Raw genomic sequence first — 24156 nt, 5'->3', positions numbered from 1 at the left:
CAGCCTAGGCAACACGGTGAAACCCCATCTCTACTAAAATACAAAAAATTAGTCGGGCGTGGTGACGTGCGCCTGTGATCCCAGCAACTCAGGAGGCTGAGACAGGGGAATCGCTTGAACCCGGGAGGCGGAGTTTGCAGTGAGCCACGACAGCGCCATTGCACTCCAGCCTGGGTGACAGAGGGAGACTCTGTCTCAAAAACAATAAAAAATAAAAAAGGTTAAAAATAATATCTGGTCTGCTTACTGTATAGCATTTTTGAGAAAATTAAAAGACATGACATAAGTGAAAATGTCATTCAAATGTTAGTGATCACAGAATAAAGTAGTAATGACCATAGGAACAAATACAGGAAATGAAATAAAATTCATTCAAGGCCCTCCTACAATGGCTGTATGGCAGACAGCAGGAGAACCAACACCAAACTATCAAGGTAGGAAGCGGAGAAGAATAAGGATCAGATTAACAGAGTGGAATCCGAAACAGAAAGATGTGGGTCTGGCAGGTGTGTTAAACAGAGATGGGACAGCCATGCTGGGGATCTGCTGCAGAAGGCACTGGGCATCGAGTGGGCAGCTGCCGTTCTGGCCTGCCCAGTGTCCATTTCTCTTTCTTGCCTTTTCTTTTAGGATTGCTTCATTCCTTCATCCCATGTCCCACACCCATAGCCTGAGCAAGATCTTCCCCTGTGACCAGACCTATTCCAATCGGATTATCTTTCCTGGGGATGGAAATTTTTATTGGGGTGACACAAGAATGGAAAATGTTTGCAGTGAATATATTCCTTAGAAGCATCCTAAAGAGACCATTCATGAGTCCTGCTACTGAAATCTCCATGGCTGCCTTCTTTGCAGTCCTTTCTGAGGCCTAATTTGTTAAACTAGTCAGCCGTTCTTTGATTTCATGAGCCACTTAGAATCCCTCCAATATCTTCTTTTCTTCCATCTCATTAAGTTAACCAGAGTCTTCTGCTGCTTATAACTAAACAAACAAATGCAAATAATGAAGGAACTCACTTAAGTTCTAGATTCACAGCACTGGGGCAACTGACTTACCTACACACCTTATTGCTTCTGGTAATGTTGATTTTCTCCTTGTCCTAACCTGCTTGCTTCTATGAATTTTCTGACACCAACTGGGCAAATTGGTGGGTCTCTAAACAGGGAGATATGGGAAAGATAGGTGTGTATGGGAAACCCAAGGCTGCCTTAGGGTAGCAGCTTACAGCAAAGTTGCTTCTGGAATACAAGAACAGAAATGGCAATGAGCAAAGCCTCTCCCTCATATCTGGTAAGATCAGGTCATCATTAGAACATCATGGCTAATTTTACATTCCACAACCTTACAAGTGTCTGAGGAAAGCCACGGTGGAGGCAGCACAGAAAGGATCAAGATCATAGCCTGACTGGGCTCAAAGCCACTGGTATGCTGTGTGACTTTGGAAAATTGCTTAACTTCTCTGTTCCTCTTTTACCCCTTCTGTAAAACAGAGATGCCTATCTCATAGGTGCCTATCTCATAATCTTGTTATGAGGGTCAAATAGTTTGGTATTTGCAAATGCTCCTAGAATCATGCTTGGCACATAGCAAGAGCTATATAAGAGTTTATTAAAACAAATTGTAAGCATTTCCCATAAGAAAAGGTTGGGAAGCTGAGGTGGCTTAGCCTGGAGGGAAAATGTCTTTTTTAAAAAAATAAACAACAACAAAAAATTCTTCATAACAAATATGAACTTTGCCGAGCTAACCACATGCCCTTTGATACTGAAAAGATGATCAAAGGAAATCAGCAAACAGGGCTCTTGTGTCATGGCTTTTGGTATCAGTTGTAACAATTGACTTTTTTTATTTTGTCTGAGAAGAGGAGGATAAGGGTCTCCCAGAGAGTAACGAGGCATTGGTCCTGGGGTCCATGTAATGACAAGTGATGGTAACACAGACAGGGAGGATGGTCCTGCCGCCTCGGTTTGGGGTCCCAGTATGTTGGCAATATTTTTGTGTTACTTCAAAGAGTCAGGCAAACATAGGGGCCTCCATCCTTCTGACTCATTGCCATTTGCTGTGGTTTGAATAATTTTGTCCCCTCCAAAAACTCACGTTGAAGCTGAATTCCCAATGCAACAGTATTGGGAGGTGTGGCCTTTGAGAGGTGATTGTCATGAGGCCTCCACTCTCAGGAATGTCATTAGGTGCCCCTATAAAAGGGCTTGATGAGGGAGTTTCTCCCTTTTGCCCCAACCCTTCTTTCATGTGGAGACACAGCGTTACTCCCCTCTGGAGGATGCAGTATTCAAGGTATCATCTTGGAAGCAGAGGGCAGCCCTCCCTAGCAACCAAACCTGCCAGCACCTTGATCTTGGACTTCCTGGCCTCCAGAACTGTGAGAAATAAATTTCTGTTCTTTATAAATTACCCAGTCTGTGGTATTTTATTATAGCAACACAAACAGACTAAGACACCATCTCAGACACTGATCTCCTGCTTTACTCAATGGTGGAATGCCCTTTTCCCTTTCCCTCAGTGATGGGCACACAGTCAGCAAGTGTGAGGTGTAGGCAGCTGCCATCCTCCTGCACCACTGCTAGGGAAATATCTCTGGCTTAGGGTTAACACCTCCTTTCCCAAGAAGCACCATGTTCCAAACATCACCCAAGGGTAGTGATATGGTTTGGCTCTATGTCCCCAGCCAAATCCCATCTCAAATTGTAATCCCCACGTGTCGAGGGAGGGCCCTGGTGGGCGGTGATTGGATCACAGGGGTGGTTTCCCCCATGCTGTTCTCACGATAGTGAGGGAGTTCTCACGATAGTGAGGGAGTTCTCACGAGATCTGGTTGTTTGATAAGTTTCTGGCATTTCCCCTGCTTGCTCTCTCTCTCTCTCTCTCTTTCCTGCCACCCTGTGAAGAAGGTACCTGCTTCTCCTTCATTTTCCACCCTGATTGCAAGTTTCCTGAGGCCCCAGCAGCCATGCAGAACTGTGAGTCAATTAAACCTCTTTTGTTTATAAACTACCCAGTTTCAGGTAGTATCTTCATAGCAGTGTAAAAAAAAGACTAATATGGTGAAAATCCCTGCCAGTTCAGCTTCTCTGTTTTTTTTGGTCATATTCTGGCCCTCTGCCCACAGAAAATAGACTGTGGGACAAGGGCAAGAAAAAGGAATAAAACAGGGAAATATCCATGGTAATCTGAGAAAGGACAAGTGAATTACTAGAGCTAGAATTGCTCTTGGCATCAGCTCCAATTTAATTGTTCCTATTTAGCTAAAAGTATTTGCGGTTCAGGCTGTCAGCACTTACTTCTTGTTTCTCTATCTGATGGTGATCAGATCCCTGAACTATGAGTTGAAAGATGCTTGGGCAGAGAAACTTTCTCTCCACTGACTTAGATGCTACAGAATCTGATGGTAGTAGGACCACCAGGGGGCTTCCATTACTCCCCATTTGTCAACACTGTGTCTCCAGAATTTTCCAGATCCCAGCACTCAGTAGGATCACCAGCCATGGCCTTGCACACCAGTTTGTCTTCAATTTTCCCCATATTCCCCTCTCAAAACATTTTCCATATGCTTTCCATCCCTAGCCCATTCATATACTCATTCTCTGATAGGGTTATTGTAAGACCTTCCATAGACTCTAAGCATTTTCACTTTTGGAGGCCTCACCCCACAGCAAAGCAGACATCCTAAAACTGCATCCACACCCATCGCCAAATATAACTTCCATATAACAATAGGTGAGTTGAGTTGCAGTTGACTAGTTGATATGCAATTACTTTTTTGTAGAGATTTAATTAACATTTTAATTGTAATTTTGTAGCTTTCTTTTTATATTTTGGACTTTTTTCACAAATGAAACACTTTCACTGGCCTTTGAAAATCTCATATGCCCTAGATATTGTTGCCTGTAGTGGATAAAGTGGTCTTGTCTTTCAACCAAGGGAAGTGGCCAGAAAGCCATCCAAAGCTCTGCAAGTCTGGGAAACTAAAGAGTGCATTTGGAAATGGTAAAGTCAGTCTTACTATTGGATTGTGCTGACCTTAAGATAAGTTAAACTGTAATGGGGGAAAAAAGGCTGATGAGGTTAAGGTCACAGATCAGATTTTATTAGCATCATCATAGATTATTATAATTAATCGTAATTGTCACCTTTTATTGAATATTTATGGTTATTGGATGCTTTGTATATATTTGTATATAAATATATAAAATATTCAAAGTAATGTTTGAATAGCAAGGGTTCCAACTCCTACTCCTTTCTCTTTTTAGGAAAAAATGAGGCATTAACCACCATATTATTATTTTAGCTTTATGTAAAAGAACAAGGAGAGATGCTCAACCCAGATTATGGCTGTCAGAATTAGAAGACTTTCTACCTAACCCAGCAGAAGTATGACAAACCAGGGTAGCAAGAGGCAGGGGGCGTGGTAATTGTGTCTCTTATCTTGAGGTCTGTGTCCGTTTTGAGACTTGTTATTACATTTGTTGTTGAGAGGATAGGATCCTACTGGAAATTACAGGCAGGGCAGAATGTCCTTCTGAGACAGAATTTCTTTGCAGACATCATAAACTGCACCAATATCCATCCTCAAACATAATTTACAGGTAATTATGTAATAAATGAGTTGAGTTGTAGTTGACTAGTTGACATATTATTCTTTTTTATATATCTAATTAAATATATTTAATTGTAGCCGTTAGTTCCTCTAGTCAGAGGACAGGTGCATAGCTTAGAGTAGAAGGAACTAGCTCTGTATGTTTGTAGTGCAGAGGCCTAGACTTGGCAACTTCGCACTTCATCTTAGAAGCAGCAAGTGGCGGAGTCCGTTTTCCTACTGGGGTGGTTGTATGCTCCACTGGGGAGTGAGGATTCCGGTCTTCATTCCCAGCAGACAGCTTCGGTTTACCACCTAAGGTGGTAATGGCTTAGGCTAGTAAGAGGGATTATGCTCTTAGATTTTCTACCCTGAGATTTAAAAAGCTAAAGTCAAAGAAAAAAGAAGGCAGCTGCCCAAAGTCATCCAAGTGACAATGATGATGAAGAGGAGGGGCAAAAAGACCATTTTTACCAGCTTTGCTAATGTGAGGAAACTGATGTGCAAATACTATTCCTAATCCTCACAACCAGCCTGTGAAGCACATGTTATCACTCTTCTATGGTTGAGAAAACTGAGTCTCAGAAAAATGGATTAATTTGACCCTAGTCACACAGACACAGTTTCTAGTGGTGGAGATCAGACTTGAACTCATATCTATTTAATTCCAAAGTCTTCAGGCCTCCCATTTCGGAATGCTGTTGGAATTTTTTTTCTCCCCACCCTGTTCCCCTGCCTTTATAATAATAAGCAAGATAGCTAAACCAATCCGATTGTGCAGCAGCCAATCCCTCTTCCATGGAGCTCCAGACTACATTATCCCTAAGTTACTTACTAGTTAGTGCAGCATTTTTTATAAGCTTCTGTTTTTGTTGACTCTGAATGTCATGGTAGTTACTCAAGGCTGATATAAGGCAGCTCTTGTTGGTTTAATTGTTGGGAGCCTTGAAGTACCTTCCATTCCTCTCCAACTCCATGTGCCATGGCCTCCAAATTGAAGATTGGGCTGCCCCAACTCCTACTTACATCTTTCCAGCATGGACTGCTCCATTTCTGAGCCAGGGAAGGCTATGTTTTTAAACACACTTTTGCCCACTAACTGCCTCTATCTTTCCCTGTCTGATCAGGCCAAGCTATGGTCACAGTTGTGTATAATTAGCTAACTTCACTCACTGTCTCCTATGTTTATGCTTCCCTGCCCAATTCCAAGTGATAAATAGCTATCCAAAGCCATGGGCTTGACCCCAGATGACCTCATGCTTGATTGCCTTCATCCCAGTGCATGGGTCAGCACTCAGAGACTGCCATAGCCCTTGCTCAGCTGGTAATTGATTTCCATGTGAATTCATGGACCAGTTGGGGGAATTGTGGCATTGGGTGCATTGATTAATAACATAGGCATGGGGGAAGCCTACGGTAGCCACCATTTTGGAGCATGTCCATCAGAATATTCATTTCAAATAAAGTCTTGTATTTAAGCAACCTTGTCTACCCAGTGCCAGGAAGGCGTAATGAGCTCTGTAAAGGATTCCTATCCCAAGGCTCCCAGACTTCTGACAACAGGAATTCAATGAGTAATTCTCAAGCCACAGTTTCCCCAATAACCATTTTCTTTTCAACCATTTGTTTAGCTTCTGTGCTGGCTGATGCCAATCAGTTATCAACAAATGAGGAATAGTGTCTAGGTCACACTTCTGTTTTCCATCTAGTGATCTGTTTATTTATGCATCATTAATACCTTCACTTTAAGAGTTGTTAATACATCAAAACAATGTTTGTTCAAGCTCAGTGAAGTGCTGTGAAGAGGGAAGGATCCCAGATAAGAAGTTTGAAGTCCTGCTTTTCACTGGTTGTGTATGCCTGCAACTATTTCACCTATCTGGCCTTCGTTTCTTCATTTGTGAAAAACAAAAAAAAGAAGAAGAAGAAGAAAGAGGAAGACACAAAAGAAAGAGAGAGGAAGAAAGGAGAGAGAGAGGGACAGAAGGAATAAATAGAGAGAAAAAGAGGTTAGACTGGATAAACTATTCCAAAATTCCCCTCCAGCTCCTTGTTTTACGTATTTTGAAGCTATATTATCAGGTAAATAAACCCTGATGCTTGTTATGTCCTTTTGATGAAGTGACTCTACTATCATTATGAAATGACTTCCTTTATCACTAGGAATATTCTTTGCTGTGAAGTCTACTGCCTATTGATTTAACCATTCCAGCTTTCTTTTGATTCATGTTAGCATGGTAAATCTCTTTTCAACTTTTACTTTGAACCTATTTGTACTTTATATTTAAACTGCATTTTTTGTAGGTAGTGTATAGTTGAGTCTTGCTTTTTTCCCCTCTGCCTTTTAATTGGACTACTTAAACCATTTAAGCCATTAACATTTAATGTGATTGTTGATACGGTTAAATTTAACTCTATTATCCTACTACATAATTTCCATTTTTACTATCTGCTCTTTGTTTTCTTTTTGCACCTTTTTTACTTCTTTTAAATTGAGTCAATATTATATTTTTAGCTATAACTCCTTGTGTTATTGTAATTGTTGCATTAGTGGTTACAGTGTATATCTTTAACTTACTATAGTATACTTTCAAGTGATATTATTTCACTTCACAAAGAGTGTAAAAACCTCGCAATAGTATACATCCATTTGTTTCGTCCTAACTTTTATGCTTTTATACTAGATTGTATGCTGTCATGCAGTATGCTTTTAATTATGTTATAACCCTCATCTACATTATTATTTTTTGAACAATTGTCTTTTAAAGAAATTTAAACAAGAAAAAATTTCTATATTTACCCACATAGTTATCATTTCCCATGTCCTTATTTCTTTATGTATATCCTTTTTCCAGCTGGTCCCATCTTCCTTCTGCCTGAAGGACTTCCTTTAACATTTCTTGTAGTGCAGGTCTGCAGCTGATGAATTCTTTCAGCTTCTATAATTCTTAAAAAGTCTATATTCTACCTTTGTTTTTTGTTTTGCTGGATATAGAATTCTGGTTTAGCAGGATTTTTTTTCTTCTTCTTTTCTTTCTTAATTTAAAGCTGCCACTGGTCCACTATCTTCTCACTTGCATTTTTTTCTGAAAGGACAACTGCTGTCATTCTTTGTTCCTCAGTACATAACGTTTCCTTTTTCTCTGGCTGCTTTGGTATTTCCTGTTTAACATTGGTTTTGAATATTTTGATTATAATATCTCTGTATAGTTTTCTTTATGTTTTTGTGCTTAGGTTTCATTGATCTTAGATGTACCAGTTTATAGTTTTCATCTAATTTGGAAATTTTCAGACATTATTTCTTTAAATATCTTTTTTCCTCGCCCTTCTTTTTAGGGGGATTTCAATTACACACATATTTAGCCACTTGAAGTTTTCTGATAGCTCATTGATGCTTATTTCCATTTTTTAATTTTTTTTTTATCTTTCAGTGTTTCATTTTGGTTAGTTTTTATTGCTATGTCTCCAAGTTTACAAATATTTTCTTCTGGAACATCCAATCTATTAATGTGATGGGGGCTCTTCTTCACAAAAATGACAACCACCAAATGCAGAAGGAATGATAGAATTAGAAAATCACTGATTATCAAATCTCAACTGATTAATGGACTCAGGCAAGGATGAACAATAGATGCTAAAATATTGGGTAAAAACAGTTCTGTAAATATTTATCTACTCATCAAGACAAGATAAATTACACTCAACATATATCATTTTTAGAATCATAAAAGTATATATTACTGTAGGAAGATTTCTATCAAAATGATTTTAAAAGTAGGGAGCAGAGAGCAGTGAAGCTCTGGTACAGAGATCAATCATAGAGAATTCTAGGCGTTTGGAAAAGTCATTACATGGAACGTAATTCCCTGACCCTGCCAATAAATAATAATGATAATTAAATTTTGTGTGTCCCCTCATGTTCTCACTCATAGGTGAGAACTGAACAATGAGAACACATGGACACAGGAAGGGGAACATCACACTCCAGGGACTGTTGTGGGGTGGGGGGAGGGGGAAGGGATAGCATTTGGAGATATACATAATGCTAAATGACGAGTTAATGGGTGCAGCACACCAACATGGCACATGTATACATATGTAACAAACCTGCACATTGTGCACATGTACCCTAAAACTTAAAGTATATAATAATAAAATTAAATTTAAAAGAATTTGTGTGTCCAACTGCCCCCTGAAACTCTTTGGATAATGGCTGCCAAGGGTGTCAAGAGAGAAGGTACAGGTGACTGGTAGCTGAAAGTCACCTGAAATATACTGTGTTGGGCAAGGACAGCATCTGCAATAAGTGTCCCTCAAACAATTCATCGCAGCTTGTAATTATAGATTTGTTTCTACTTTTATTTGATTCATGGTTGAATTCCCCAACTAGACTGTAAGTACAAGGAAAGGACCTGGTCTTTTTTTGTACGCCAGCATTTAACAGGGTAACCGGCACACAGAAGGAACTTGATAACTACTTCTCAAATGAATGAGTGAGTGAGTGAATGAGTACATAAATGAATGAAGACAGCACTGTGGCTCATGCCTGTAATCCCACCACTTTGGGAGGCCAAAGTGGAAGGATCATTTGAGGCTGGGAGTTCAAGACCAGCCTGGGCAACATAATGAGACCCTATCGCTACAAAAAATAAGAAAATCAGCCAGGTGTGGTGGTGCATGCCTGTAGTCCCAGCTACTAGAGAGTCTGAGGTGAGAGAATTGTTGGAGCCTAGGAGTTTGAGGCTGCACTGAGCTATGATTGTGCCACTGTACTCCAGCCTGAGCAGCAGAGCAAGACCCTCTTGAGGAAGAAGAAGAAGAAGAAGAAGAAGAGGAAGAGGAAGAGGAAGAGGAGGAAGAGGAAGAGGAAGAAGGAGGAGGAGGAGGAGACACTTTACAGTCAATACTTTTTTTTAATGGAACTGTCCTGTGTTAACACTAGCTATGAGGTGTACTAACTTCTAAGTGCCCTGAAGCAGAAACGTAGCCTGTTCCCTTCACTATTTTAACCCTAACACCAAGAGTGCCTGACATATAGTAGGCATTCAGTAAATATTTGCTGAACCAATAAATTAGAATAGCTGTCTCCACCAGACTTCATGACGGCAAAGGCAATCTTTGTAATAGCTCTGGTATCAAGCACAGAGCCCTGCACATAGCAATGGTTCAATAAACAAGGAGCAAACTAATGACTGATGAGTACATGAATCTCATCTACACTTCCTTATTAAACTGAGTGAAGGCTGCAAATGTTCCAAGGAGAAGCAGCTCAGAGAAGTCCACAGGGCTCTAGCAGCATGTGCACAGGAGGCCAGGTTGGTGGGGGGCTGGCCTGCCTGGTGAGGCCTCGCCTGCTATGGTCCCTGCCTCCCTGGAGCCCTGGAGCTGGACTCATTCTAACTTTGCCAGGAAAGTGCTAGCTATGAACTCTGACTTCCCCCTCCAGAGAGTGTCCATGTCAATGTTTTCCTGTTCAGTGGCCAGGCTGGCTTAGCCCTGGGCCAAAAGGCTCCCTGAGGAGGGCTCTCTGGAGTCTGGGCTGGCAGTGGGTGTTGCCTCCACTGAGCCTGTGAGAGGAAATGGTCCAGAAGAAGTAGAACCATCATCCAGAAAGAGACGTCAACAACTCAGTATTATTTTTGGAGCTCTGAACCTGAAAGTAGAAGTTTTGTTAAAGCACCAACCAAATTTTAAAAAATAAAATAAAACAAAGCAGAGAAAGCTAGACTAACCTTCCTGCTAATAAACTTAGAAGTTAATAGAGTATTGCACTCTGGAACCAGGCCTTGTCTCAGAGAATCATGGAGCTGTATTGTTCATATGGTCTGTGATTTGTTTCTGACCTCTTAGTATACCTGCCACGTATGCCTGAAATCCTATGACAGCAGGTGCCACCAGGACAAAGCTTTCTCTATACAGGACAAAGCTCCAGACAAAGGCTCATTCATTCATGCTACAGTGTAGGAAACTGCATTCCAGTATGTTGAAAGCATCCATTACCTCCCGGATTTTGTAGCACTGGATTTGAATTGATCCAAACTCTTAAATTCAAATCTTCCAAAAGAAAAAAGGAAAGGAAAAGCAGCTCACCCCCACCTGTTAGAGCCCTGACAAACTAAGGAAAACTCCAATTTGATTCAGATTGGATCAGAGTCAATTACTAGCCATGTGAAGAGAGGAGCTTCTCCTACTTCATCAGGTCCCTGAAAAGAAAATAATTGCTTTAGCTCCTTGCTACTCAACCTGTGGATCCTGAATCAACAGCAACACATCATCTGGGAACTTTCAGAACTAAAAATCCTTATGACCTTGGTTTAGGCAAGATTTCTTGGATATGACACCAAAAGTAAAAGCAACAAAAGGAAAAAAATGCATAAATTGGACATCATCAAGTTTGTGCTTCAAAGCACACTGTCAAGAAAGAGACCAGACAGCCCACAAATGGGAGAAAATATTTTCAAATTAAATATATGACCATGATCTAGTATCCAGGATATCTAAAGAACACTTACAACTCAGTAATAAAAAGACAAAAATAAAGATTTTAAAATGAGCAAGTGATTTGAATAGACATTTCTCTAAAGAAGATAGGCAAATGGCCAATAATCACACGAAAAGATGCTCAACATCCTAATCATTAGGGAAATCCAAGTCAAAACCATACCCACTTCACATCCACTTGGATGGCTGTAATAAAAAAAATCAGACAGTAACAAGAGTTAAAAAGGATATGGAGAAATTGGAACTGTCATACACTGGTGGTGGGAAGGTAAAATGGTTCCACTCCTTTGGAAACCAGTTCACGAGTTCCTCAAAAAGGTAACTGTAGAATGGCCACACCCAGCAATTCCACTCCTAGGTATTTATCCAAGAGAATTGAAAACATGATCACACAAAAACTTGTACACAAATGTTCATATGAGCATTATTGATAGTAGCCCCCAAAATGGAAACAACCCAGATGCCCATCAATTGATGAGTGGATAAACAAAATGTGGTTTATCCATACAATGGAATCAGCCATCAAAAGTAATAAAGTGCTAATTCATGCTACAACACAGATAAACCTTGAAAACATTATGCTAGTGAAAGAAGCCAGACACAGAAGGCCCTATATTATATGATTCCATTTGTAGGAAATGTTCAGAACAGGCAAATCCATGGCGGTAGGGAAAGTAGATTTGGGGTTGTCAGGGGCTGCAAAGAGAGAAAAACAGGGAGTGACTTTTAATAAGTATGAGATTTCTGGGATAATGAAGATGCTCTAGATGGTGGTGATGGTGTCACAACCTTGTAAATATACTAAAAGTCACTGAATCTTATACCTTAAAAGGTTGAATTTTATGATAGGTGAATTATATCACAATAAACAATGAAGAAAAAGAAAAAAGATCTCAGGCCGCGCCCCGGACCCCTCTATCAACATCTGTGTTATAACAAGATCCTCAGATCACAGAAGTGCACATTAAAGTCTGAGGAGCACCAATGTGACACTGGTTGGCATACGTGGCTGCAAATTGGAATCACCTGGGGAGTTTTCACAGCTACTCCCTGATGTGCTGAGCTGTCTTTCTGTGTCTCATCTGCTCAACTCACCCAGAAGCTCCTGGGGTGTCTGGGATGGACCTCATACTCCATGATGGTTACCACCCCTTGCAAGGCCCCTCTTGGTCCTCAAAAACACATGTTGCTTGAATTAAAAGCAGGAACTCTGGGCCAGACTGTCTCATTCAAATTGTGGCAGTGCCACTGACTAGCTATGAGAAATTGGACAAATCACTTAATATCTCATGCCTCAGTTTATTGGGGATAATAATACCTACTTCATAGGGTTGCAGAAGGGAATAAACTACTTAATATATATAAAGTACTTAGAATAACACCTGGCATGCAGTAAGCATTATATATATGTATTAGATATTATTATTATATATGCAAATATTGTTTCTTAATAATATTCTGGCCAGGCTCAATGGCTCATGTCCATAATCCCAACGCTTTGGGAGGCCGAGGCAGGCAGATCACTTGAAGCCAGGAGTTCAAGACCAGCCTAGTTAACATGGTGAAACCCCGTCTCTACTAAAAATATAAATTAGCCTGGTGTGGTGGCACATGCCTGTAATCCCAGCTGCTCAGGAGGCTGAGGCACAAGAATCACTTGAACCCGGAAGGCGGAGGTTGCAGATCCTGCCACTGTACTCCAGCCAGGGTGACAGAGTGAGACTCTGTCTCAAATAATAATAATAATAATATTCTTATATACTCCATTATTATACATTGTATATTATTATGTAATAGTAGCAACTATTGAACTCTGACCATGTACCAGGCACTGAGTTGGTGTTTCATATTATTTTATGTAATTTTTGCAATCATTCTATGAGATGGGAATTCATTCAGCAAATATTTAGTAAGGACCTGTCAACCATGTACCCAACCCAGATGAGAAATTGAAGTCCAGGGAAGTTAAGGGACCTACCCACAGTCACAGAGCTAATGGCAAAGGGTCCAGTCTGACTACAGAATCTAGGCTCTTGCCCTCACCTTCTGTGGTCTTTCTTCAAAAGGGTACAAACTGGCAGGAGAAATGCAAAAGCAAGATGCCAGTTGGGTGCAGGTGTGTGGTGGGGGAGTCCAGGAATTCCAAGGAAGGGCGTTTGGAGTGGCCCTTGGGATCAAGGCATTTGGTCACCTTAGAGGTGGATGTGTGGGCAGCCCTGGCCCAGTGGAGGTTGGGTGCCAGGGGATGGAGGGCAGAGGGTCACTGTGATTGCGCTGGGCTTTCAGGACCCTTAATCCCTGCTACAGCAGGAAACACTCCTGGGAACACAAAGGCATCTCTCTCCTGGAGCCCCAGCAGCCACCCAGGCTGGGAAGCCTCACCTCTCAAACAGGACAGCAGCAGCCCAGTGGCCAGGCTCAGCTGACAGGTTCACTCATACAAAACTTATCACTCGGCCATTTAACCCCTTAGCCTCCAAAGCAGAAATCCACAAATCCCCTGCACTTATTGACTTGTCTCTTTTCTTAGCAACTTTATGCTCTAAAGCTGCTGAATGCAGAAGACAGAAATTGAAGCAGATCTCCAAATGACCATCAAGAGTTGTGCAAACACATCGTGTCCCATGTCCACATAAGGCCCCCACCCTCAACTCCAAATTGCCTCAAACTGTCAGAAGTTCTCTACCTCCACCTCTAAAGGCCTGAAAAAGAAAGTCCCTTATGGTCTCTAACTCTTTCCATTATTCAAACACAAACGATGTTTAAATAAGCATTGTTATTGTATATTCGGATTTCAAAGTGGGCTTTTCCCCATCCAGATGTTATTGCTTACATGACTGTCTACATCCAGAGAAACACTGCTGAGGACGCCGCCTCTGAGACACTTTTCTATAACTCACCACTTGGCTGTTCTCTTTCCAAAAAAAAAAAAAAAAAAGACTGTTTTTGATGTAAAACACTAGTTGATTTCAGAATGTGGCTTTCTCCCTGCTAAACTTTCTCCTCACTTACCCTACACAACAAGAAGTCTCTCTCCTAATGGAATTGCTGGAACCACTTACCCTCCATTAAGATGCTAACCTGTTGCAGAGAGGAGGGAAGAAAAAGAGATATCTAAGTGAGTAAATAGACTCAGACGGAATGAAAGATTGTGGAGACATTCCCGTTTTGTGAGTGTTTTTTGGGGTTAGGGAACGGTAGGCAGGGAGGAGAGAGGGGGATTAGACCCCCAGAATCATATTTTGACCCTGTTCTCCCAAAGCAAGGAATAATTAGGCTAGCTGTTTAGTGAAATTAAAATCACATTTGGTTTTAATTTAATCTTTACTTTCACACTTTTGGATGGACACCAAGATTGAAAGTCACTGTAACATAAGTCCATGTGTTTTTTTTTAAGTTTTAAGTTTTGATATGATTAAGTCCATTTTAGACTTTTATAAAAATTAAAAGTTTTAAATGAAGTACGAATGATCTCACCACCTCAATATAGCAATTCATCTGATGTCCTTGCTTCTGTGTGTGTGTGTGTGTTTAAGCATATTACCTAAATATGGGTATCTGGTCTGATTCTGGAACAGAGTTGGGCCTAGATGGCTCTACAAGGGATGGAGAGGTGGAGAGTGGGGTGGGGGACACTGATAGCAGATGCCAAGGAGTTCAGTCCTGTATTAAGGGAGGCGGTGTGGTAGAAATATTGTGGATTTTGGAGTCAAAAGACCTGGCTCATAGCCTGACTCAATCATTTACCAACCTGACTTTATCATTTGGATAAGTCAAGTAACTACTGTAAACTTAGGCCTTCTCTTCTCTCAAGGGGACAAAAGACAATTAATTTGCAGAGAGGGTTAATGGTGATGTGTAAAAAAACATGTTAGCTATTATTATAACATGTAATTTTCCCATAGTCAGCGTTCAATTGAACTATGTAGCCAATTTGCTGTCTTTCTTGTGTCACCTAGCTGTATTGTTAAATGTACACTGCACCATTTTCCATCAATTTTGGGGCCTTTGAGTAGCATTCTGGTATCTCAGATCAAGAGGCTAAAATAAATTTTCTTTCTAAAAGTAGTAGGAAGCACATTCTTTGCCCTGACAGGCAGCAGCTGCATAGAAGAATGAGAGCAACAGCAATGACATTTCTTTCCACATAGTTAAGCACTTACCCTGCCTTAGAGCAGAGTTTCTCAGCTTTGGCACTAATGGCACATCAGACCAGATAATTCTGTTGTGTGGGGTTGTCTTGTGCTTTGTGGGATCTGTAGCAGCATCCCTGGCCTTTCCCCACTGGATGCCGGTTGCAGCCTCTCTATCCTAACCTGCTCACATTGAGACACCAAAAACGTCTCCAAACATTGCCAAATGTCTTCTGGCAGGCAAAATCAGCCCCTAATGACAACAACTGCCTAATAGCATTTAACCCTCACAGCAAACAAATAAGGTTGGAATAAGCATTATTCCCATTTACAAAAGAGGAGACTGAGGGTGCAAGCAGGTACGTGACATAATGGAATAGGACTCAGACCCGCCTATGATCGTTCCGCCTACAAAGGGCTCTGAGAACTGGAGAAGGGTTACTGGACCATCTCCTGTTTCATCTATAGAGCCCTGAGCAGAGGCAGGGAGGGCAAGGTGGCTGCTTCCAGAGAAAGGGGTAGCTGCTTCCAAGATCACTGCCTTCCCATGTTCAGCAGTGGAACCGGACTCTTTCGAGCTGGCACGGGGCAGCCAGGAACGTGGGGGACAGACCAAGAGAGAGTGGTGCTCCTAACCCAAGAGAAGAAAAGACTCCAAGGAGAGAGTTACCAACTGTGTCGGCTGCTGCTAATCACCTGCAAGAGGTCAGCTCAGCAGGGGAAAGCCGGCCGGTGGGGAGGTCCTCGAGGACCCTGAAGAGAGTTGGTCAAGTGGCTTAAACTAGTAATTTACACTAATGTATTATGAAATCCATGTTATATGCTATTATTTTTTAGATTAAAAATTGCATATGAGGGCCATGTTTACACCATTAAATGCATTTCTAATTAAAAATATGGTAGCATCTTATGAGGAGTGTTCTACAAAGAGGATCATCGGTTTCAGGCCCTCCTCTTTTGGAACAAGTTTGAAAGCCTCAGAACGGTGACTTAGTTGATGAAGAAGATCGATAGTTGCCTGAGGGAAGGGGCTCAGATGAAATGGTCTCTCCTTTCCACACAAAAAGGGGCACAGCCGTCACTATCAAATCTTCAGAACCAAAAATCAGGATGCGAAGTCCTAATGTAAACCAATGTCCATAAGTGATCCACCAGAGCAGAAGATTGAAAACCAGAACTGCCCTGGAAAATTTGAAATGTGAGAGGGCTGAGGCCCACATTTCATAAATGAAGGGGCAGGATTGTTAACTTGGGCCCATTATAAAATATTATGTGATGGTAAAATGCTTGTTTCTGCCTTTCTAAATCGTGAGGCAACTTCCTTTCTAATTGCATGAATAAACTTGAAACTGCAACTGTATGAGCTTTGTGATACAAACTTTCCCTTGCAATAAATGATATTATAAAGCGGGTTTAGGATAGAAATTCAGAAGAAAAACCCTTGACCTTGGGTCTGCTGCAGAATGCTATCAGGAGCAGAGTTCATCTGCAGTAACACTGTCGCCATTACAGTTAGTAACTTCACAGGGTCCTAAATGATTCCCTGGGAGTATTTCACTGCCTTTGCTATTTTGTACCAAAATTTTGACTCTGAAAATCTCTGTTCACTCAAAAGACTAGAAAGTAATGTTCTATCTGGGGAAAGAAGGACATTTAAAATGTTTATCTGTTGCTAACACTTCACCAGCTCTTCCAGTTGGAATAGCTTAAAGTAAACAACACTAGGGAGCCTGTCCCCCAGAATTTTCCTGTCTTCTCTCCATCATCACCCCTCCTTCCTCATTTTGTTTCCAGCATTTTCAGAGTAGTATACAGTTTATGACATGCGTTGGCATTCAGGGTTTCCTGCAGGTTAGGAGACCTAGGCCACCTCCTTTGGCTAAGGCTGCCGGTATCCTCAAAGTGAAGCGGGGAAAGGCCAAAAGAGGGTTACAAAAATTACGATACAGTTAAAACATTTGGCCGTGTGTGGTAGATCACGGCTGTAATCCCAACATTTTGGGTTCACTCGAGGTCAGGAGTTCAAGACCAGCGTGGCCAACATGGTGAAACTCCATCTCTACTAAAAATACAAAAATAAGCTGGGAATGGTGGTACACACCTGTAATGCCAGTCCCTCAGGAGGTTCAGGGAGGAGAATGACTTGAACCCCGGAGGTGGAGGTTGCAGTGAGCCAAGATTGCACCACTGCACTCCAGCCAGGGCAACAGAGTAAGACTCCATCTCAAAAAGTATATATACTTAACAAATTATTACTTTTAACATACATATACTAATGCAATACAATGCAATTATATTACATAGATATTATATGAACATGCTTGTGTGTGTACAATTTTTTAAAATTTAAATTTGAGACAATTTGTGAATATGAGGTCAAAAGACCTCCTTCTCTCTCCCCAACTACTCTTGTACCACCTTACCTTACTCACATCTATAGAACTTGGCTTTTCACAATAATTCTGCAACTGTATGAGCAGAGTTACTCACATCTATAGAACTTTGCTTTTCACAATAACTCTGCATGCATAAAAATAATGTATAGAATCAGTATATTTTCACTTGATAAAGAAGGAAACCAAGGCCTAGAAGATTGTATGAATTGCCTAAGATCACAAAGCTGAGTGGCTGAGCAAGTGAATCACACTTAACCTTTGTATTCCAAATTCAGAGTTCTTTCCACTATGGGGCCTTGTCTTAGTCCATTTTGTGCTGCTATAACAGAATATCATGGACTGGGTAACTTACAGAGAAAATTCTACAGTTCTAGAGGCAGGAAAGTTCAAGGTTAAGGGGCTGCATCTGGTGAGGGTCTTCATGCTGCATCATACTGTAGTGGAAGGCAGAAGGTGAGAGAGGACCAGAAAAAGAGGAGAGAGCTGAACTTATCTTTTTATCAGGAACCCACTCCCACAACTAACCCACTCCATTAATCCATTCATGAGAGCAGAGCCCTGATGACTTAATCACCTCTTAAAGGTCCTACCTGTCAGCACTGTTGCACTGGGGATTAAGTTCCCAACACATGAACTTTGGTGAACACATCAAAACCATATCAGACCTCATGTCACCTCTTCCAAAATGCTTTCCCCAAATAATGAGAATTAACTATGATCCTCATGGTCAGAAAGATGCAAACACCCACTAGTCCATAATTTAAAAGTAAACATGTGCTAAGCTGCATGGTACTCAGGGAAAATCAAACGGAGTTGGGTGGTGGAGAACAGACTTAATTTCAACCCCAGAACCCTCAAGGTAAGTAACATTATTTCTATTCTACACTTCATAAACTCTATACTATTAAGGATAGGGTCTCCCAGGTAATTTGAGCTCTGTAAGAATTCATTGGCCGGCCACGGTGGCTCTTGCCTGTAATCCCAGCACTTTGGGAGACCAAGGCAGGTGGATCATGAGGTCAGGAGTTCGAGACCAGTTTGACCAACATGGTGAAACCCTGTCTCTACTAAAAATACAAAAATTAGCTGGGCATGGTGGCATGCACCTGTAATCCCAGCTACTCCAGAGGTTGAGCAAGGAGAATCACTTGAACCTAGGAGGCAGGGGTTGCAGCGAGCTGAGATAGTGCCACTGCACTCCAGCCTGGGTGACAGAGCAAGACTCCATCTCAAAAAAAATTTTAAAAAAGGATTTATTTATCCAGCTAATATTTATAGTGCTGATGGTACATTAAGTGCTGGACAACAGGCTGGAGATCTAAAACTAACTCAGGAATTCTCTCTGGCCTAAAGGTACTCCTGGCTCAAAGCAGAGACAAAGCAGAAGACAGCAAGTACTGTCAAGACACATTGAGCCATTGGGTAGCAACTTAAAGGCAAGGCCAACAATAAAATAAGATTAAATGTCCAACAATAAGAAACTGTTTAAAAATAAAATCATCCATAAGAGGGAATTCTATGTACACATTTGTAGAATGCCATGTCTTTATTTTAAAATATGAACCAACATATTTTTAAACATAGCACAGGTTGAAAATGGTATATAGAATATGCTGTCTATGTAGTTCTATAACACAGATAATCTACAGAAAGAAATGAATGAAAACATTAGCAGAGGTTGTCTCTGAGTAGTGAGATTATGCATGGTTTTAGTGGATTTCTTATTTGAGCTTATCTATACTTTCTAATGTTAATAAATAACATATTTCATATTTGAAATAAGAGAAAACCCAGGAAAGGTCATTTTACCTATATCTACAAAAATATCTCACAAATCACGGAGGAATGCTTGTTATAGTGTCCAGCAAAAAGAAGCAGTAAAGAAACTGTGGAAAGAGTATGCTGTCTACTTTGTATTAAGAAAGGGGAATAAAATCTTGAGGACCAGAAGACAACCCACTGAAATGTGATGGGTGTTTTCTTAGGGGAGTGATTTTTTTATCTCTTATTTTTCTTGCATTTTTTCATTTTCTGCAGCAGTACTGGAAATTAAACATTAAGTGATTAAGCAGAAACAACCTGAACTATAGGAGTAAGGAAAAGGTTACAATGGATGTTTGTGTTTCTGGGAAGAGGAATGAGCCACCCAAGGGTGGAGACTATTTTTGCCTTGACTCCCACAAAAAGTGAATTTTTGCACCCCCACAAAAAGTTAAATGCCCTCCCTATTGCAAGAAAACACCAAAAATGCTATTTTAAAATGATCTTGGCAAAGTCGAGTGGCTTAAGAATGCACAGGTACAGAACAAGTCAGGCAGGGCAGAGAGACAGCTGTATAAACAGTCGTTGGTGTTCAACAGCCAAAGGAAGAAGGTGCATTTAGAAAAGTATGGTAAATGAATCCATACCTTCCAAATAAAACATTGGTTAAAACTTAGTAGTTGAGACCAGCCTGCGCAACAAAGCAAGTTCCCTGTCTCTAAAAATAAATAAATAAATAAATAAATAAATAAATAAACCTTAGTACTTAAAGATTGTATGTTTAACAAACCTAAACCCAAAGTCTAAGAACTTTCTGGAATCAGTATTTAAAACTGATATTAGGCAAAGACATCCTAATGATACATGGTCTGAGACAAAGTGGGATCTGCCAGCATGTCCCCCAAACTGGCAATGTGAGTAATCCAGGCTGTCCTAGAACCAGTTTTTGGAGGGGTAGTGTGTTCCTTGGTGAGTGGCAAGTGGAGATGGTGCATCTTTTAAACACTAACAATTTTCAACAAAATTTTTGTCAGCTTCATAACGTCCTTAAATTAAAGAACCACTTCAGGGATAGTTATAGTTGCTTTACTTAGGTGGACTTTGCCTCAGAATTATTGCCCAAATTCTAATGCTAAAGTGAGCAAAGCCAAATAATGATAAGAGCTACCATCTATTAAGTTTTTACTTTGTGCCAATCCCTCTACACACATGATCTCATTTTATTCCCAAAGCAATTCAATGAGGAAGGTAAAATTATAACTTTTGTTTTATAAACTGAGGCTTTAAAGATTATATAATTTTCTCAAAGTTACTCAACTAATAAGTGAGAAAACTGGAACTTTCATCCAAATCTCTGTGAGGCCAACACCCACATTTAACCACCAAACTGTGCTATCAGACATTTTTTAAAATCTTTAACTCCCTACAGGATTTAGCTTTAAAATTACTTCTGTCTGAATATACTATGTTAAATGTGATTTATTTCTATCATTGGGAAAAATTTTAAATCAATACAGAAAAATGTAATCTATCACACTATGGGCATATATTAATGTTTAAGGCACATTCTAAGCACTTTAAAAAATTAGCTCATTTAATCATCACAATAATCATATAAAATCCTACTGTTATCCCTATTTACAGATGAGAAAACTGAGGCCATAGAAGTTAAATAACATCAAAATTGTTTAGAAAAAGGCAGAGTCAGGATTTGACTCTAGGTCTGTTTGATTCCAGAGTTTATGCTCTTAAATATTTTATAGCTGTATTTATATAGCAATATAGATATAAACAAGGATGTAAGCAAAGATAGTACCCACTGAATGAGGTGAAAATGTTTTCTCACCCCACTATTAAATTAAATGTTTTACAGGGAACACGTCAATGGTTCACTAATATCCATCCATCTTTCCAAGACATAATATAGGTGGAAGGCCCGTGCACAAGGAACTGTTGTGTTTCTGTGTTTTTCTTTTTTTCATTAGTTTACTCAAGCTCGAATCATTAGCAATATACTAATAAACACACGGTGGACATTTCTTTGGATCAATAGATGTGGATCTAACATTCTTTCTAAATTGCTGTGTAACATGCCATAGTATAGATGTTACACACATATTTTTATATAATGGCATTTTTATGTCTAGAAGATCAATTTCCAGAAGTGGAAATTTATAGCATACTATCACCAAATCCCAATACATGAACTTTGGGTACACATTCAAACAATAGCTGACTTCCTGACTGAATTTTCTCTCAAAAAACTGTGTTCATCTATTCATCCCACTAAAAACTTTTTATTTTTTTGGCCTTGCATTATTGATGTTATCAGAAAGATAAAAATTTTAAAATAAATGAAAATAAGAAATCCCATATTTCACTTTATTAAAGTGAAAAAACAAAATTACATCAACCTTAGGGAGTCATTTCAGATAGCAAGAGATCCCTCAGTAAGAAAAAAGCCCCAGCGGGGCGTGGCAGTGCACACCTGGAATCCCAGCTACTCAGGCTGAAGCAGGAGGATCTCTTGAGCTCAGGAGTTCAAGACCAGCTTGGGAAGCATAGGAAGATCTAAAAAGAAGTCTCTAAAAACAAAATAAAGGAAAAAGCCCTGAGCCACACCACAAGAGCTAATGAGCTCTGAGAAACAGAATTCTGCTCACTCAGATCTTTCTACACTTGTGTAACCATTTTGGAGGTCTAGGCCAAACATCAATGGTTCTGTCTCTTCAGCTTACTGCACATGCCATGAAAACTTCTTCAAATTACTCTTTAAATTTCCGTTATCTTGGGAGCTCTATCATACCATGACAACTCTTAAGCCTCTGTGATTAAAAATAAGTAAAAATTGTAACACCATAATATTTTAAAGCTAAAAGCAAATTTAAACTGTCATCTCTATACCATTTCACCCATCAGAATATCAAAACTCTGAAATACGAATAATACACACTTCTGGCAAAGATGCAGGGAAATGCACACTGAAATGTTACTGGCAGGAATGTAAATTGTTGCACCATTTTGAAAATGAATCTGGTGATATCTTTAAAATTAAAAATATGCATTCTCTTTTATCCAGCATTTCCACTTCTGGAAATTGATCTTCTAGACATGAAAATGCTATTATGTAAGAATATACGTGTAACACCTATACTATGGCATGTTAAGCAGCAATTTAGAAAGAATGTTAGATTCACATCCATTGAGCCAAAGAAATATTCACAATGTATTTATTAGGTGAGAAAAACTAGATATAGGCCGGGCGCAGTGGCTCATGCCTGTAATCCCAGCACTTCGGGAGGCAGAGGCAGGCAGATCAGGAGGTCAAGAGACTGAGATCATCCTGGCCAACATGGTGAAACCCCGTCTCTACTAAAAATACAAAAATTAGCTAGGCGTGGTGGTGTGTGTGCCTGTAGTCTCAGCTACTCAGGAGGCTGAGGCAGGAGAATCGCTTGAACCCAGGAAGCAGAGGTTGCAGTGAGCCAAGATCATGCCACTGCACTCCAGCCTGGTGAAGAGCAAAACTCTGTCAAAAGAAAAAAAAAGATATAAAAAAATAGACATAGTATGAGGAGGGGAAGGAGAGGAAAATAAGGGGAAAAGAAGACTGCAAAATGAAAATTTGAGAAAGATAGTATAATCTAAACTAAAATATGGACTGGATAATAGAAATATTACCTCAGTTTCCTCATGTGTGAAATGAACATAAGCCTCAGAGGGTTACTGTGAAAATTAAATGAATGATTGCTTTTAAAGGGCTTAGGAAAAAGCCTGGCACACAGTAGTACTAAATGGGTATTATGTTTTAAAATTCTATCTATAATATTTCTGCAAAGGTTCACATATTAAATATGCAAAGAGCAATAAATGATAGAAGATAACATCAGCACATAAAACATTGCTTTGATTCGATGATGGTATTCTCAGCCACCCTTGAATGGCAATTTTTTTAATGTTGCTTTTGATATAAATTAATGTTGGGCTGGGTTGGGTAATTTCATCTCTAAGCCTCCTCCGTTGAAGGCAGGACTACATCTCCCCTATGAAGGTGAAGGGTATGTTTTCCTGTCCTACGTTTTGAAAACATTTATACTTATCAGCATCAAATAACTGCCTTTTGTATTGAATTCAAAAGTGTAATTCACCTTAGAATGCTTCCATTCGACTGTAGTGACCATAAATTTAGAATCTAACACGAAGATACATTATATGACTAAGGATTTTTGAAAACTTGCAAAAATGGCATAAAAGTTAAAACACACTTATTCATACACGTAATAAATAAATGACTTTTATTGAAAAGAAAAACTTAACAGGACTGTGCCAGACAGCCAGGATGAAGAATGACCATCTGGGCGAATCCTCCTTGGTACGCAGATCCTCTTGTTACGGTCTCAGTGGAGGAAGTCAGTACCATCTCTTTCATAAATCTCAATCTATTTGAGGACATCCTTCAACTTTATCTTTAGAGAGAATGGCCACATTCTGCTGGCTGCGGCCCAGTCTCTCCAGAGACCAGCCGTGGACATAAAATTTGGAAAAGGGCCTGGCGAATGCCACATCTAGAGAAGGATCATTTCCTGGGGCTTTTGGGTTATGTTCCTATTAATATAAATCATCGTCTCCATTTCAGTAGAAGAACCAAAATGCATCTGATCCGCTCTTAAAGGAAACTAAATTCTGACGAGCAGAGGAAACTAAAGAGTTAAGAGTATTTCCTTGCTAGTGGTAGCATTGGCTCTAGAACCAGAAAGGTTAAATTATAAA

The sequence above is a fragment of the Pongo abelii genome, chromosome 3, assembly GCF_028885655.2.
Source record: "Pongo abelii isolate AG06213 chromosome 3, NHGRI_mPonAbe1-v2.0_pri, whole genome shotgun sequence".
In the NCBI taxonomy this organism is placed as follows: Eukaryota; Metazoa; Chordata; class Mammalia; order Primates; family Hominidae; genus Pongo; species Pongo abelii.
Note: the sequence above shows the minus strand (reverse complement) of the source record.